The 16,342-nt window shown below is 32.0% G+C and overlaps 1 pseudogene; it reads right to left on the bottom strand.

Annotated features, from left to right (window-relative positions):
• Nucleotides 1-155: 155 nt before the first annotated feature.
• Nucleotides 156-10,983, bottom strand: LOC132638678 (potassium transporter 5-like; annotated as a pseudogene).
• Nucleotides 10,984-16,342: the final 5,359 nt, after the last annotated feature.

Below are 16,342 nucleotides of genomic sequence, written 5' to 3'. Positions count from 1 at the left end.
TTATAATAGACTCTTTAGGTAGTTTTTAAATATGTAAATTTTATTTTGAAAATTAAAAGATTTTATGTTCAAATGTGATCAAGATTAAGAAGTTTGATTCTCAAAAAGAAAAGTGTTGCATATTCCGGTATGAATTCCTGCTTCGATTCATTGATCTTTAAAAATTGTAGTACCTGAATACATACATAGAAAGATCACACAGAAGTACCAGAAACATATTTCTTCTATTTTGGTAGTGAATCTTCACTGTCTGACATATCACAATTATAATTCATATGTCATGCCAACCCTTAGCAGCCTAGTCTGAGGAATGGCCATAACTTTCTCCCCTTGCCTGAAATTCTTGCGCAAAAAAGTATACGCATAGTTGACAACAAATTTCTTCAATAATGAAGAATCTTGTTTAGTCACCACTTCTGCTTCTCCCAACAAATAAAACACCCCTTGCGCCTTAGCTTTCTCGACAAATTGCATCTCTTCTTCCAAACTTGGTGACACAATTTGTATTCTCCTTGATGAATGATCAGACTGAACTGATCGAATCGAACCTGATGATGATGATATTCTAGAATCTACTTGTTGCTGCACCTCTTCCTCCGCGTGGACTCCACTTGACGATGATTTTCGAGCCACTTGTTGATCATTTTGAGCTGCAAGAAAATAATGTTCGTCTTGAATGATCTTTTTCAAATTTTCCACCAATTGGTTTTCAAGGTCCTCTGGATTCCCAAGTAGATCGTTGTACCCTAATCTGACTACACATCTGAATACCTTGTATTCTCTAGGCTCAACATATCTGAACAAGAAACGTTCCTCGAGTGCTACTTTACTTACAGGAATGGATTTAATTGACACGAGAACTATGATAGAGTGGACAGACGGAATATTAGAGACAAAATGAGGAAAAATAGGTGGAATTCCTTGTACTAATTCAGAGTAGAGTAGTCCAATTCCAGGTACTCTTTGGATGTCCGGATTTTTGGCCAAGTCCCTAATGTAGTCACTCGAGACCTTGTTATTGAGCTCGAATTGGTATCTATGTTTTTGAACATAGTGCCAAATTCCCATGATGATCACAAGCAAAAATGAGAAAGCCAAGGGTAAAAAACCACCTTCTGCGAATTTTGTCAGCTGAGCGGATAGATATGTAGATTCTATGGTAACGTAGACCGCGTAGAACAGGGCTATCCGCCATATGCTGATTTTCCATATAAGAAGCATTATTAATGTCACCATATTTGTGGTTATTATCTCAGCAATAACCACACAAATACCGTAGGCATTGCCCAATTTTTCGGTGGTTTTGAAGCAGAACACATGCAACCATGAGGAGGTAATTGAGTTCAGGGATGTAAACTTGTCCCTCATGTTTTGCTGATGTGTGAACTACCTTCACTCTTGGGAAACAACCTAGGCTTTGTGCCTGAGTCACAATAGAAAAAGCTCCAGATATCATTGCTTGACTACCAATAATGGCTGCGACAACAGCCACTACAAAAGTTGGCCAGTAAAGTGGACCTGTAAGTAGCACGAACAAGACCAATTATATGTGGTGTTATAGATAATGAAAATATAAATGATTCTATGATTAGTTTATCTGTTGCAGTCCAGGTCCAACTGTTAAGGTATTGTTTGCAGATGTCCAAACTTTGGATGACCCATTGGGTTTTAACCCAAAAGGTGTCTCAACAGTAGAATCCAAAACGCGTGCTTATATAACATATATGTAGGATCTGCCAAAGCTAAGTTTTATGGCGAACCCCTTCCGCTGGCAATGAACTCGAGAAGGTTCATTAGAAAACTTGCCTTAGTTAAAAGTGTGACTTAAGGATCCAATGGTTGAGGTGCCTTTTGAGTTAAAGCACATGGGCTCCAAAGATTGGGTAGAGCAAACAATACCTTGACAGTTGGGTCTGGACTATGACATTATGAATGCTTATTATTAAGTGTTGCTTGCAAGTGTACCTTTTACTTTATCCGATTGTATATGTATTTTTTTAACATCATCAATATATAACACCATAAAATGAACATAGTAATATTTATATCATCAAAGTGAGAAGATTAATGTGGTAACGGGTTTCCAGAATGAGAAGAGCAATACAGAATAAAAGAGGTATGTGGACTACTTATTTTTTATTTTTTTTTTATTTTTGATCAAGAAAAATACATGGACTACATTAATCATATAGTACTGTACTCTCTGTTTCCAAAATTTATTGAGGGTCAAGTTTATTCAACTACATTTCCCCAAATAATTGGTGCAATTAGCATTACAAAAGTGTAAGTGTAATGAATTTATAAATTGTCGCATTTAATTAGGTAATATGGTATATTTAAAATATATGCAGGTAGGAGACTTGCCTGGAACAGAGGCATAGAAAGCATTGCCCGCCTTTTCGGGGAATTTAGAGAGATAAGCAGCTTGCCCAATGTAAGCAGAGAGGATAGATGGAAATACGATGCAGCTGAAGCATATCTGCGATATATATTAAATACACATGGTGAGTTCACTTAGATTGACAAAAAGAAAAATTAGAGAAAGCAAAGGACAAATTAATCCTCAATATTTCTTGGCTATAAAATGGTACTATGAGGTTTAAAGGTTTTCCTTAGAGCTTTTTCTTAATCAACCAATGGCATATAGATAATAGTGTCTTTATTATTTGTGTAGTAATAAAAACATTGCATGCATCTGGTATCCGAAATTTGTTGGTTTGATTAATTTGACTTCACGCTAATTACCTTGGCCTAAAGGCTTGATCCCACTTACGGCAGAGAGAACTGCATGCAAAAAAACATCAAATTAAATGAGGATGTAAATAATTATATTTACATTGATGAAGTAAATAATTTTACATAGAAAATTTACATCCTTTTGGTTCGATAACCAAAATTCACTGATCCAGCCAATTCAAATTCGCATTATGTAAGACTTATTATAGAGGAAGTACTCCTAACCCGACTCTTTTTTTGTTACTCAGCGTTGAGAATGTCAAAGACTAGGAAGAAAATTAAGGAGATTTCCTCTTTAATAATCAGTTTTTCGATGGTTAAATAAAGAAATAATAGAAAAACACGAATTCATTAGCATCCTTTTAATTTCTGTAGAACTATGTATAAACCTTGGCCTAAAGGCTTGATCCCACTTACGGCAGAGAGAACTGCATGCAAAAAAACATCAAATTAAATGAGGATGTAAGTAATTATATTTACATTGATGAAGTAAATAATTTTACATAGAAAAATTACATCCTTTTGATTCGATAATCAAAATTCACTGGTCCAACTAATTCAAATTCGCATCGTGTAAGACTTATTAAAGAGGAAGTACTCCTAACCAGACTCTTTTGTTGTTACTCAGCGTTGAGAATGTCAAAGACTGGGAAGAAAATTAAGGAGACTTACTTGAACAGGCTGCACGTTGAAGTGACCCAAATCAGCAAACATAGCTTCGGATCCTATATATATAGTTTCAGAAAACAATATTTCAAAACACAGACGAGAAAATTTAATTAAAGACAATTGCTGATCTAGGATTTAAAGACAATTGTCGGTCTATGATTTAAACATTATAGGTTCGATCTCAAAATTTTCCACTTTATTTATTTGGTTCGAAATCTATTACTAATATCTAGTGAATTTTTAACATATACTCCTAGTATAAAGTAACATGTTATACTGTAAATAAAATTCTAACCTGTAATGCAGAGAATAACTCCACCAAGGGAAAGCCATCCTTTTTTACCATTTCTTTTGAAGTAGTCAATAATGTATTTGGGATAAAAGGCACGTAAGACGCCCACATCAAACTTGAACAAGTTGTAGAGACCAGTGCCAATTATTAATAAAAACCAAACGCTTGGTGCAAATGTATATCCCACTTTGTGTGTACCAAAACGTTGAACACAGAAGAGGGCCACCAGTATTGCAATAGAAATACACATAATTGCTTCTGCAAGGATCATTATCCCCCCCCCCCCCCCCCCCCCCCGAAAAAAAAAAAAAAACGTTTTTGTATGGTTAAAAGAAATAATAGAAAAACACTAATTAATTGGCATCCTTTTAATTTCTGTAGAACTACGTATAATTACCTCGGCCTAAAGGCTTGATCCCACTTACGGCAGAGAGAACTGCATGCCAAAAAACATCAAATTAAATGAGGATGTAAGTAATTATATCTACATTGATGAAGTAAATAATTTTTTGCATTATCAGTTTAATTTATACTGTGTTATAGTCGGCCGTCTGTCTTAACTTTTAAGTTATTAGTTTTACTTATTATAGACAATTAGCTTATGAACTAAACGAGCTAATAGGACCATCTTTTTTACGTCCCCACATTACCCCATGACAACATGGAGGCGAGAAAAGGGATTTTTAACTATTATGGATGTTGTTTGTATTAGTATTGAGATGATGAGTTTTTTTTTTTTAACTATTATGAAATGTTGATTAAAATGAAATAGTAATAAGAGGTAAATCAACTAAGAGCCCGTTTGGCTTAGCTTATAAGTTGCTGAAAATAATTTATAAGTTGTTTTCAGTTTTTTTAAGTGTTTGGCTGGTCAGCATATAAGCTATTTTGTGCTTAAATTAAGCTCAAAAAAATAAGTTGGGGTAGTCCAACTTATTTTTTTTGACTTATAAGTTGTTCTCAACTTATGAGCTGTATTTTTTAAGCTAAGCTAAACGGGCCCTAAGGAGCCTAAATCACAGGCCTCCTACTAGGGGCTTTCTTATGCCAAATAAGAGAGAAATCCGATCCCTCTCCTTTTAGCAACAACGTGTAATAGAGTTAAGTCACTCAGTATTTATAGATTGACCTGTAATATGATACTAATATATGATAATGACATAAATAATTTTTATAATGCTAATATGATTTAATTTCACTAATCGTATACAATTACCTCTAATTATCTTTTAGGCATTGTAATAGTGTAAAAATTCAATAGGAACCTGAGATACAAGGAGTGAGCACTCCATCTCCAATGACCATAGATGTTTCAAGAATGGCAAGGAAGCAAAGAACAATTTTAGCAAAAATACTCTTCTCCAATTTATGTCTGATGTTTTAGGCCCTTTTAAATGGACTGGATGGTATGTCCAAAAGCAGTGGCGGACCCAGAATTTATTACAAGCGGGTTCAGTTTGAGACTAAGACTGAACCACCACGATGATCATTCGTAAGAGCGGCAGTAAACGCGCCAACCGAACTTATTTTTACGTTCATATAGTAGCCTCAAACGTCATTTGAAACTATTTTTTTTCTTTTTCAAATGACTTGGATAAAAGTTCAACAAAAATCTATTTATTTTAACAATTTATCTACTAAAGGTCATAATTTTTTTTTTAAAATTTGAACAAGTATTATTTTAATAAACTATTATACGTAACAATTTGGCAAACAAAATAACTCTCCTCGCTTGTGTAAACAAATCTATATATAATATAAAGCTAGGCATAGACAAGGTGATGTGGCACCTCTCTATGACTAGCATTCACAATTATCTTTTTTCTCCTTTTTTTGGCATTTGTTGGGTTTTCTCCTCATTTTTTATTCAATTATTCACTCTTGATCTCATTAAAAAAATAGCAAGGTTTAATTGCAGCTCTTTAACAGCAGTAATTAGTAATATAAACAAAGAAAGAGACAAAACGTACAATTTTCAAAATCATTTTATGACCCCGCCGTTTCAAATCAAAACCAGCTATTAAATTGTACATTGATTTTTATAGAGAAAGTGCCACTTTCTTAGGAGTAACAGTGAAGGTATATCAACAGACCCTTCTTTTCTTCCTTTTAGGAGTAAAGAACATGTACACTATATAAACAAACATTGTCGCACAAACTAGATGAACAATACGTGGAAGAGAGCCTCACAAGCAATAATATTATGATGACAGAGGCCGTGTGATAGAGGCGAAACAGCGGAGGTTTAGCAACGATTGGTTATCCCGCATGACATTTTGGTAATCTTAGTGTCAGTGTTGTTGCATGTAATAAATAATATGAATGTGTAAATTCGGGTCTTGCAAGTCAATCTTTTCTCTCTATACTCTCATATACTCTCTTTAATTACTCTTTCAGTCAAAATTTTAACTATGATGGCTCTAATTTTGTTCCTCTGGGTTTTATCTGGAAGAAGGTAGTGAAAGTTGTGATCGGCAAAGATGTATTTTCTTAGATGAATACTTTTAAGATATTTAGCATGCAGAGAATAAGAAATTCTCCTATAAGTAGCGGGTCATAAGGATGGAGGAGAAAGGAAATAAAGAGAGAAAGAGAGAAAAAAAAAATAGGAAAAGAAATCAAAAGATATTTCTAATTAGTAGAGCAAATATAAATTTATGCATTTGCAGTATCTAACTTGCGATTTGTGAATGAATACTTAAAACAAGTAAGTTATACAATTTAGAATCGATAAAATTCATATCTTATATTCTTTGTCTATACATTGAAACAAAAAGAATCTATAAAAGTCTATCTTTGAAATAGGCTTTTCATATTTCACTTTAAATTGTTATAGTTTAGGCTACACGTAAATATTTTTTGATTGGGTATAATCAGTATAGAATCGTAAATATCAAATGAAGTAATTCACAATAACATCTTTCTAAATTGTTTATTCATGTAAATAAAAAGTCTCGGGAAATTTCCTATATCTTGTATAGATTGTTTCTTTTTTCTTGTGCTTAATTTATAAAAATTAAATTGGAATTTCTAAAGAATTCTTTAGGTGACCTAAAACACTTAACTAAATTTATTTTTGTTAGGTGACGGTTCCAAATCAGAATACCGGTAGCATTGTTTCCTTTGTTTGTATTATATAAAATTAAAAATGATGCTTGTATAGTTTGAAGGGTAAAATTGACTTTTAAAAATATTAGAAGGTAATATTAGTATAGAATTTTAAGATTTCAAGAAAAGGTATACAATATATACAGGTTTTATATCCAAGAACATTATGTATGTAAATATATGATACGCAATTACACTTGGGATAAATATTAAAGAATTAATTGTCTATGGTAACCAAATATTTATTTATAAAATAAAATTGAAGATCCAAGAATCATGTCAAAAGTTTATGAATTGAAGGAAGAGCTATTTTTTTTATTTTTTTATGATCAGAACAAAATAACAATCAATAGGAGTATTATATACAATTCAAGGTCTCAAATGATCTCTAAAATTATATTTGAATACATTAAAATTTTCATTTCATAAATAAGAAATTTCTCATGTCGCGCGAAGCGCGGACAAATTCTCTAGTGAGTTATATAAACGAACCTCAAAAGAGTTATAAACCAAGATAGACTTCAGAAGACAAACTTAACAAAACAAACATTTAAACCAAAATGACCTTTCAAATTAAATAGCTGCTTCAAAATAGTTCTATATATACAATAAAACAAACATTATAGACTTATAGTATAAACCAAAATAAACTAAACTATAAACAACTAATATACTTGAAGATACTTTTGAATTTCGCAACAAAGTCTGGTTCGTGTATGCTGATTGTCTTCATAAAAGATACTCTTTCCGTCTCAATTTATGTGACACCGTTTGACTTGACCCAAAATTAAAAATAAAGGAAGACTTTTAAAATTTGTGATCTAAAACAAACCTTAAACATTTGTGTGGCTGTAAATCATTTCATTAAGGGTAAAAAGGGAATTAAAGTTATGTTATTTCTAATTATAGAAATGTGATATTTTTTTGATAGACTAAAAAGGAAAGTGTGCCACATAAATTGAGACAGGACGAATAATTGCTAATGAAAAAGGGAGGGAAATGTTCAAGGGAAAAAAAAAAAAAAGGGAAGACAAAAAGTCAGCCAAGAAATAAAATTATGAAACTATGCCCTCTCCAGTTCCAGTTTGAAAGACAGATGAGTAATGTAGATGGTTTCTTTCCCTTAAAAGAGAGGGAGGTCATACAAAAGAGGTATAGAAAGAATTAAGAAAAATGATCGAATCGAGTTTCGAACGCCAGACGTCAACTAAAATTGAATCCACTTGAACCACTGCGCCACAATCTTCAGTTTGGCAAGAGGGTTCAATTTTTATTTACTTAATCATATTTTTGGTTCTCTACGGATATTCACATATACAAAAATGTAAAATATTTTGATGAAGTGGGTTCAATTGAATCCGCTTGCAACCACGTAGGTCCGCCCCTGTCCAAAAGTGAAAGCTCCCTGTCCTCTGGCTTCTGATTTGGAAAGAGACTCACTTTTGCATATGGACATATTAAGGAATACAATGCAAATGCTCCTCCTGTGTGCACAAAAGAAGCAAATAATTAAACATGTGGGGGCAAGGAGGAGATCAACACAAACAGTATCTACACCTAATGAGATGTGAAGGTATTCGAAGTACTGACGATTAAAACATTTACTCCTTAATTTTGTTCCATTTGGTTTGGCACGTTTGGAAGTATACGAATTTAAATTACTTAATTTTTCGTGTGAATTCAAACATAGATTTTTCAAGTTTTTGAAGACAAAATTTGTACATTTGAAAACTACATAAAAAAGTACTATTTATAAAGTCAAAATAGTTGATAATTCGAAAAATATTTAAGTAAATGTGGTCAAAGAAGAACTTCTTTGACTAAATAGTAAATGTGCCAAACAAAGTGAAACGGAAAAATAAGTTCTTGTGTGAACCCAGGCATATATTTTTCAAGTGTTATTTTTTTTAAGAAGAAACTTATATATTTAAAAATTACGTGAAAAATACTATTCATAAGTCTACATAATTAATAATGTAAAATATTTAAGAAAAGTTGATTTTTCTTTAAGTAAAGGCAAAATAGTTTGACTCTCCAAAAAGCAATATTATTACATAAAATGGTATTTGAAAAACAATTAACTAGTACTCTTATTACTCACCATTGCCATTGTCGTTGGCCCATAAGACAGTGAAGACATATTTGGTCATAGGTACGAGAATTATTGTATATATGATGAGTGACAATACTCCCAAAATGTCATCCTTGTCTTCAATTTTATGAGTAAATGTACTTTGAAAAACATAGAGAGGAGAAGTCCCTATGTCTCCATAGATAACTCCTACCGATTGCCATGCTAAACTCAATATTGTCTTCCAGTCAGCCTGCAATATGTACCAAATTTTTTGATTTACACAGGGTGACAACGCAAATTTAGACTGATTTTATAATAATCAGTATAAATTTAAAAAGTTATTACTTACTATATATTCATTATATCGTTTTTAAGATAGACAGTTACTTATAAGTTATAACCACATTTATAGCGACCTTATTGTATTGAATATTAATCTTGTTTTCACACGGTCAGCACTATATAAAAGTGAAGTATACATATTAATTGGGAGTTTAATTTTTTACGCCATCTAATAAAGAGGGCATATAATCTCTATTTTTTTTCTCTACTATAAGCATGATTTACTAATAAAAAAAATAATGTAAATGATTTTTATAAGAAGTCAAGATGTATCAACAAGGGGCACAACTACATTTAGGGTGTATTTGGCACGAAGGAAAATGTTTTTCTATTAAATGTAAGTATGCAAAAATAAATATGTTTTTTCTATGACAAGAAAACCCGTAGCTGCTATCCTGTGGGTGCTCACAGAGAAAATTCCGATCCTGTGCAATATTCCTCAAATGATACAGGAGAGATAACTCGCACTAGACAAACCCTGTGCGACAAGCTCGACCTAGAAGTATGCAAAAGATATTTTGTCAAGAGTATTCATATGTAATCTAGGAAAATACTGCGGGTTGAGATGAGGGGGAGTGGGATGGTCAAGGGATGTCAGGGATAGGGGTTGGGTCGTCGTTGGGGTGGGGGAGGGAAGGACCCAGTAATCTTAGAATGATACTTTTGAAATTTGTTTTTCCTAATTTTTTAAAAGAACTTTTTTCCTAAAAAATCTTTTCAAAACATTTTTATCAACCTACGTACCAAACATACCCTCAGAAATTCAAACGAATCTCTTCATTCCGAATTTTATAATTGTATAAACAAGCAAATGTCGTAAAACAAAATCTTTCTGATGAAGTGGTAAAAGTTGTTCATAGATTACAAGTAATTGGACTTCTAGCTTTGACAATTGAAATTCTTGTAATTGTTTTTGAATCTTTTTACTAGAATATTTATGCCATCGATGTTGATCAACAATATAAAAATCAATTAGAATAACAGTATAAGGATCTTGGAATATCACTTATGTACGGAAGAACTTGTTCCCCCAAACCTCCATACAAAACACAACCCTCGCCGAAGAAATTCAAATAAACCCCTCCGAATTAAGAAATAAGCAAATGTTATAAAACAAAATCTTTTCTAATGAAGTGGTAATTATGGATGGCAATCTTAAAAAAAAAAAAAAAACGAAAGATGGCTAGAAATTAGTTTATGCCACAAATTAAAGTTTCAACTATCGAACTCTTATATCTTTTTGAATCCCCTAATTAAAATTCAGTGACGGATCTAAGGTTTCACTCAGGAGGTTAAAAAAAAAATAACAAAAGCTAAATTTAGAAAATAATGTTGTCAATGGGAATTGAACTTAGGACACGTGACAATTTTGAATATCCTGGACCGCTTGAGTTAGCCTTTTGCATTTATTTAGATGCTCAAAAGTTAATATATGTACAAAAATACAGAAAATTTATTCTAATTATACACTGCAATTTTTTGCGAAACACCCTCGGCATGCTATAAATCCGCCCCTGAATATAAGTTAAATCCGTACCTGAGACGCGTGTCCTAACGGAGTAAAAGAAACTTTTCCAGCTTCCAAATTGAGGGAATCAACATGACGTAACTTTGCCCATGACACTTTGCGACCTTTTAATAACTGCCCATTACTGCTCTTCTTTTCTACAACCTCAACCTCAACCTCAACCTCTTCTATGTGTGTGTTAAGATCATTATCTGAACTTGCCATTTCGATTTAATCACGAAGGCTGCCTCTTCTTTTTCCTTATATGGGCCCTCAAAAAATTACACCTAAGAAGTTGATTAGATACATTTTCCTTTCTTCCTAAGTAATACCACAATTTGTACTCCTACCTGGCAACAATTATGATACTAATCTTTAACATATATATCCCTCCATATTTTAGGCGAATATGTTTGAAGATATTCCATCCGTCCTTTTCTATTTGTCTTGGCATACTCTTTAAGAAGTAATTAATAAAATAATAATTTATCATATCACCCTTTAAATATAATAAATTTAATATTTTGGGAAATGATTTTATTTAATAATCAGGGTACATTTGAAACTGAGTGATAAATTTTGTCTTGATTTACTAAATTGGACAAGTAAAAGTGACGGTATTTATGACCTAAAGCTAACATTCGATGAGAGGCGTTAAACTATATATTCGAATTCATATTTTCAAGTTGACATATTTAAATACTATGAAGTAAACTAACAGAAACATAAACTATTAGATAAAAATAACACTTCAAAATTTAGACTAAGAATTTGATTAAAAACGAAAATCAGTAATTTGATTCCAAAATATCTTTTGGCTGCTCAATAACTCCTCTTTGAAACAAAAGAAAAAACATAAAAGAATGCAATATATTTGTACAAAAGTAGTCTTAACCTATATATATATATATATATATATATATATATATTAGATTGGAATTCATAAAAGCAAGAAAGATAGTATACGAGTGTCTAAATGTTATATAAGAGATCGACATTCTGGACAAGTCAAGAAAGAGCATAGTATAAAAATGTATTCCATCCGTTCACTTTTACTTGTCCACTGTGGATTTTGCTTAAAAAATGATAAATGAAGTGCATATTTTATCAAGATGCTCATATTAATTGGTATATAGTTTTAATAGACTTACAAAATGATTTGAAATGAGTAATTAATGATCAAAAATAAAGTATTCTTATCTAAATAAGCGAAAGTAGACAAGTAAAATGAAAATCTATTTTTGATATTCATTTAAAAATTATGCTTTTCTACTTACAAGTACTCATTATTTTCCAAAAAAATAAATAAATAAATAAATTAATTAACCTATTGTTGGCAAAAAAGATGAGGACACACAAATATGGTGGGGGCCTAAAGCTCGAAGCTTTAGTTGCTTGACCCTAAGGCTGACTCTATTTTAATAAAGTGGTCGAGTAAAAATGGACAAAGGAAGTGCTATATTTTGTACTGCTTGACAGCAATCATGATAATCTCTAACATACCCATCCTTATTTTATTTGAAGATCTAGCATTTAACACGAGTTAAAGCATATGCAAAGTATCCAAACTGCTCTTAATTACTATCAATAATTAAATGAGTGGTGTGAGTGTTGCACGCTTTATCTCCTCCACTAAAAGAATGAATTCGTATATCAAAATGAGTCTAAAGAAGTCAAAGTCTGGAAGCTAAAATGCATTTTGTTCAACCAAAAACGGATAAAAAAGAGGTTGCAAAAAATGGGAGTTATAGAAACGGGTATGTCACATACCTATAAAAACTTATCCACATAGAGTGTTTACAACAAACCAAAGTAATTTACTATAATTAAGTGCTTTAATGAAGAACTTTGGTTAAGTGATAATTGTGTATATTCATACAGATTACATACATTCATAAATTTAGTGTAAACACTCGATGCGGGTTAGTATTGGGATAAAGAAAGAATGTCAAATATCAAAATTTGCCTTCGTGTCAATAATTAAATGAGCGGTATCACTGGTATGTGTGAACATTGCACGCTTTATTTCTCCCATTAGAAGAATGAATTCTTATATCAAATGACTCCGGATAAATCATGTCATTAATTAAATTTTTAATTAATTTCCAAATTAAAAAAAAGTAGTATCAATTTAATTTTTATCGCGGTTTTAGAATATCTTGCAAAAATAAGCAGGTTTATGTTTTTTTTATTTTTTATTTTATAGACAAGATCATTGACCTTTTGACCCTTCCACTTTCCCGTTTCTTTTCCAACCTTTTTTATTTTTACAACTTTGCTTTCTCCAGTGTTGGATGAGAGAGATTGTTTGTTCAACTATAAATCAAATTTTCAAAAATTATACTCCGTTTCAATTTATGTGAATCTATTACTATTTGGAGAGTCTACGAGGTGGTTCTTTGACCACATTTTCCTTATATTTTACTTGATTATTTGAATTATAAATTATCATGACTTATAATACTTTTTATGTAATTTCTAAATATATATAAATTTTATTCTTACAAATTTGTAAAATTTATATCAAAATTTACGGTCAAAGTTATAAAGTTTGACCATCATATCCGAAAAAATTCACATAAATTGAAACGAAAAAGTACTCAAAAACAAGTAGTCTAACTGTAGAAAACTGTTTGATTTCATCAAAAAGATTGTGGTGTCAATTAACAACTTGGAACTTGGAATAGAGGGAAGAAAGGGAATATATAATACATTTCCAAACAAATATTAAAGAGTACAGTTACATCACACAAAGTGAAAGCTTCCACACATTAAAGAACCAAAAAGAAAAAGATATATAAACTACGGAAATCAATGGTATATTTTGCACTTCACTAATCAACTATTTCTGTCGTCTCAAATTATTTGTCATTTTTATTTTGTTTTACATGCTCTTTAAGAATATTAATTAGGATGTGTATTTGACTATTTATACCCTTATTTATGTCTAAATTATAATCTCTCTCCATTAAATGTTTATTCGATTAATGTTATCTTCTTAATAAAAAAATTCTACTAAGGATAAAATGAGAAAAAAATAATTAATTGTTTCTTGAACTTCTAAAACGACAAATAATTTGGGACAATTAATTTTTTATAACCACAATAAATAATTTGAAACGGGAGGAGTATATATTATACGTACATAATATCGATATCTATCTAAAGGTTCCACTTTTTCTTTCCAACTGTTGGTGCTTCTCAAATATTAATTATTGTGTGCCTTTTCAAAATGAGAACAAAACCTTAATTACTGTTTGGTGCCTTTTCACTGTTTGCTTTTCATTTTGGCTGGAGATAAAGAGAGAAGCATCTTTTGAAATGTGACACCATTAGGTAAACTAGAAAGTCAAGTTATTTTCTTTTTTGATGCTGAAAAGAGATATGACTTCATTTTGGTATGTTTTTTGTTAGACACTTTGACGTTTGACATTGCTGGTATGTTTATTTGCATACTTCATTTGTTTTGAAAGGTAATTATAATATATTGCCCCAAGAAAATAAGAGAGATATATTTATACGAGGATGCCACATAATTTTTCACAGATGTAAACAATATAGAAAACAGTTGAATGTACTTTTCATTTTGTCTGCAGAAACTTCATACACTTGATTTGTTATCAATATTAATTACTGATACACTACTCATAATCTCTCTCTCTCTTTTTTTTTTTTTTTGCTGTCATTGTTAGCATTCCTATGATGGAGAGCAAATCCCACAAAATAATACTCTTTAGAACATTAAATTGTATAGTGAAATGCATCAGCAAACAATGTGATTAATTACCCTATACATCAATTCATTTAGTCAATTCTATCCCCAGTTCAAGCACTTTGTTTGTCCTATAATTTTCATCTGGGTGCTGCTGTTCTAATTTTCTGTTTAACTAAGTTAGGTTTATTAAGCACAACACATGTTGCTTTGTTTCATTGTTCGAACTGCTTATTGAGATCTAACCTAATAGTAGTTGCATTCGTTTGAGGAATGAAGAGAACAGTTGTAGAATTAAGAAACATATATTCACTATTAATCTGTTTTTTAAAACTACGTCTTCATAAATGACATCCAAACCCGTGAATAATTCCTTCGCAAGACACAAGGCCAAGTTATTTCAACTTTAATTATTTACATTTGTTTGAATAGCATTTGAGAACCGAACCAGTTATTTCACTCCTCTTATTTCCACAGTATTATCGGTCATCGAACCAGTCAAATGTAGTCCTATTCCGCATTTCTTTAGGTCAATTAATTATGTCTTATGTTCTCTTTTACACTAATGTCTACTTCCTGGTTATTAGCCATAGAGTTTTCTATCCAGTTCACTCGCTAAGGTATGATGCATCCACGGAAACATACTCACCACACTCCCACCAACCACTGGGACTCTCACGTCCATCTGACTAAATGCAGAACTCTACCATTTACTAATTCACTCTTACACCAACACCTTCATAATGATCAACACCTCGCACAGTACAACACAATTATAGGAGATGGACAATGCCATGTGACAAACTGACAACACATAAATATGAGGATATGGAAGTATGAAATGCAATGCAATGCAAATGCGATGCAAAGACCAAATACACGCTGTACATACAAGCTAACTGATGTCATTGCTCAGTAGTCATGACTAGCAGGGGACCCATGGTGTTTATGTACCACTCGTTCCAGACTCACTCCTCAGACCCTAGTCATAATCAAGGCCACATTCAAGGCCACATCCTCACCCTTGGTCAAATATGCCATTTTATATATGTAAATATATTTAACTTTACATAATCTCCAATGCTCGATTATCAAGTAGTACCACATATTCATTCTAACTCGGCCATAAGTCGGGTAGCGCAACTGATGCTTACTCAGACTTCCTGCTCCATGCATTACCTCGTAACCACATGCAATATATGCAACGATACCAATGAATGAAAACAATGTCATGAAATATGCCCTTAATGGGCGTAGCACTATTATGTCTTCCTTCAACTCACCCAATGCAATCCTCTTTATTAATAAGAATGAACAACCATATGAATATTGCAATTTACTTGACAATAAATGCGGAGATCATACCTAGGAATAGTTACTCTAAACAACGGGATATCTCTTTTTAACCATGACAATTAATCACTTCCTAATCCGTAACGCACAAAACATCAACAGGTGTAGAACTTAGTACCCAATCATATATTTATTGTTATCCTAGTTACTATATACACACAAAACTTCCATTACATTAAGAACTTACTCATCCAAGATCTGTGTCCGGAGACCTAATCATGCATTCTCCTGTCAATTCTATACATATATACGATTCATTAATCAAAGTTTAATTCAAGTAAACCGTAACCTACCTCGATGACGAACAATTATTCGAACTTCCATGAAGCATTCACCCTTCTAGCCTTTATCCGAAATCCGCGGGAGATGGTAATTGTAGGGAAGGGTATGAAGAATGTTAGATGAGCCTCTTTTTCTTAGTGTCAAGGGTTTTTCTTCAGGCAAAACCTAATAGCAGTTTTGGAAGGTCTTTTATTAAATAAGAGGGTGAAATATAAAAATGAGTATAGAAAAACGTGTCCATTGGTCCGTGAAGTCGTTGCGGCGGAC

Source organism: Lycium barbarum, chromosome 4 (assembly GCF_019175385.1).
Source record: "Lycium barbarum isolate Lr01 chromosome 4, ASM1917538v2, whole genome shotgun sequence".
NCBI lineage: Eukaryota > Viridiplantae > Streptophyta > Magnoliopsida > Solanales > Solanaceae > Lycium > Lycium barbarum.
Note: the sequence above shows the minus strand (reverse complement) of the source record. Positions and strands in the feature narration are given on the sequence as shown.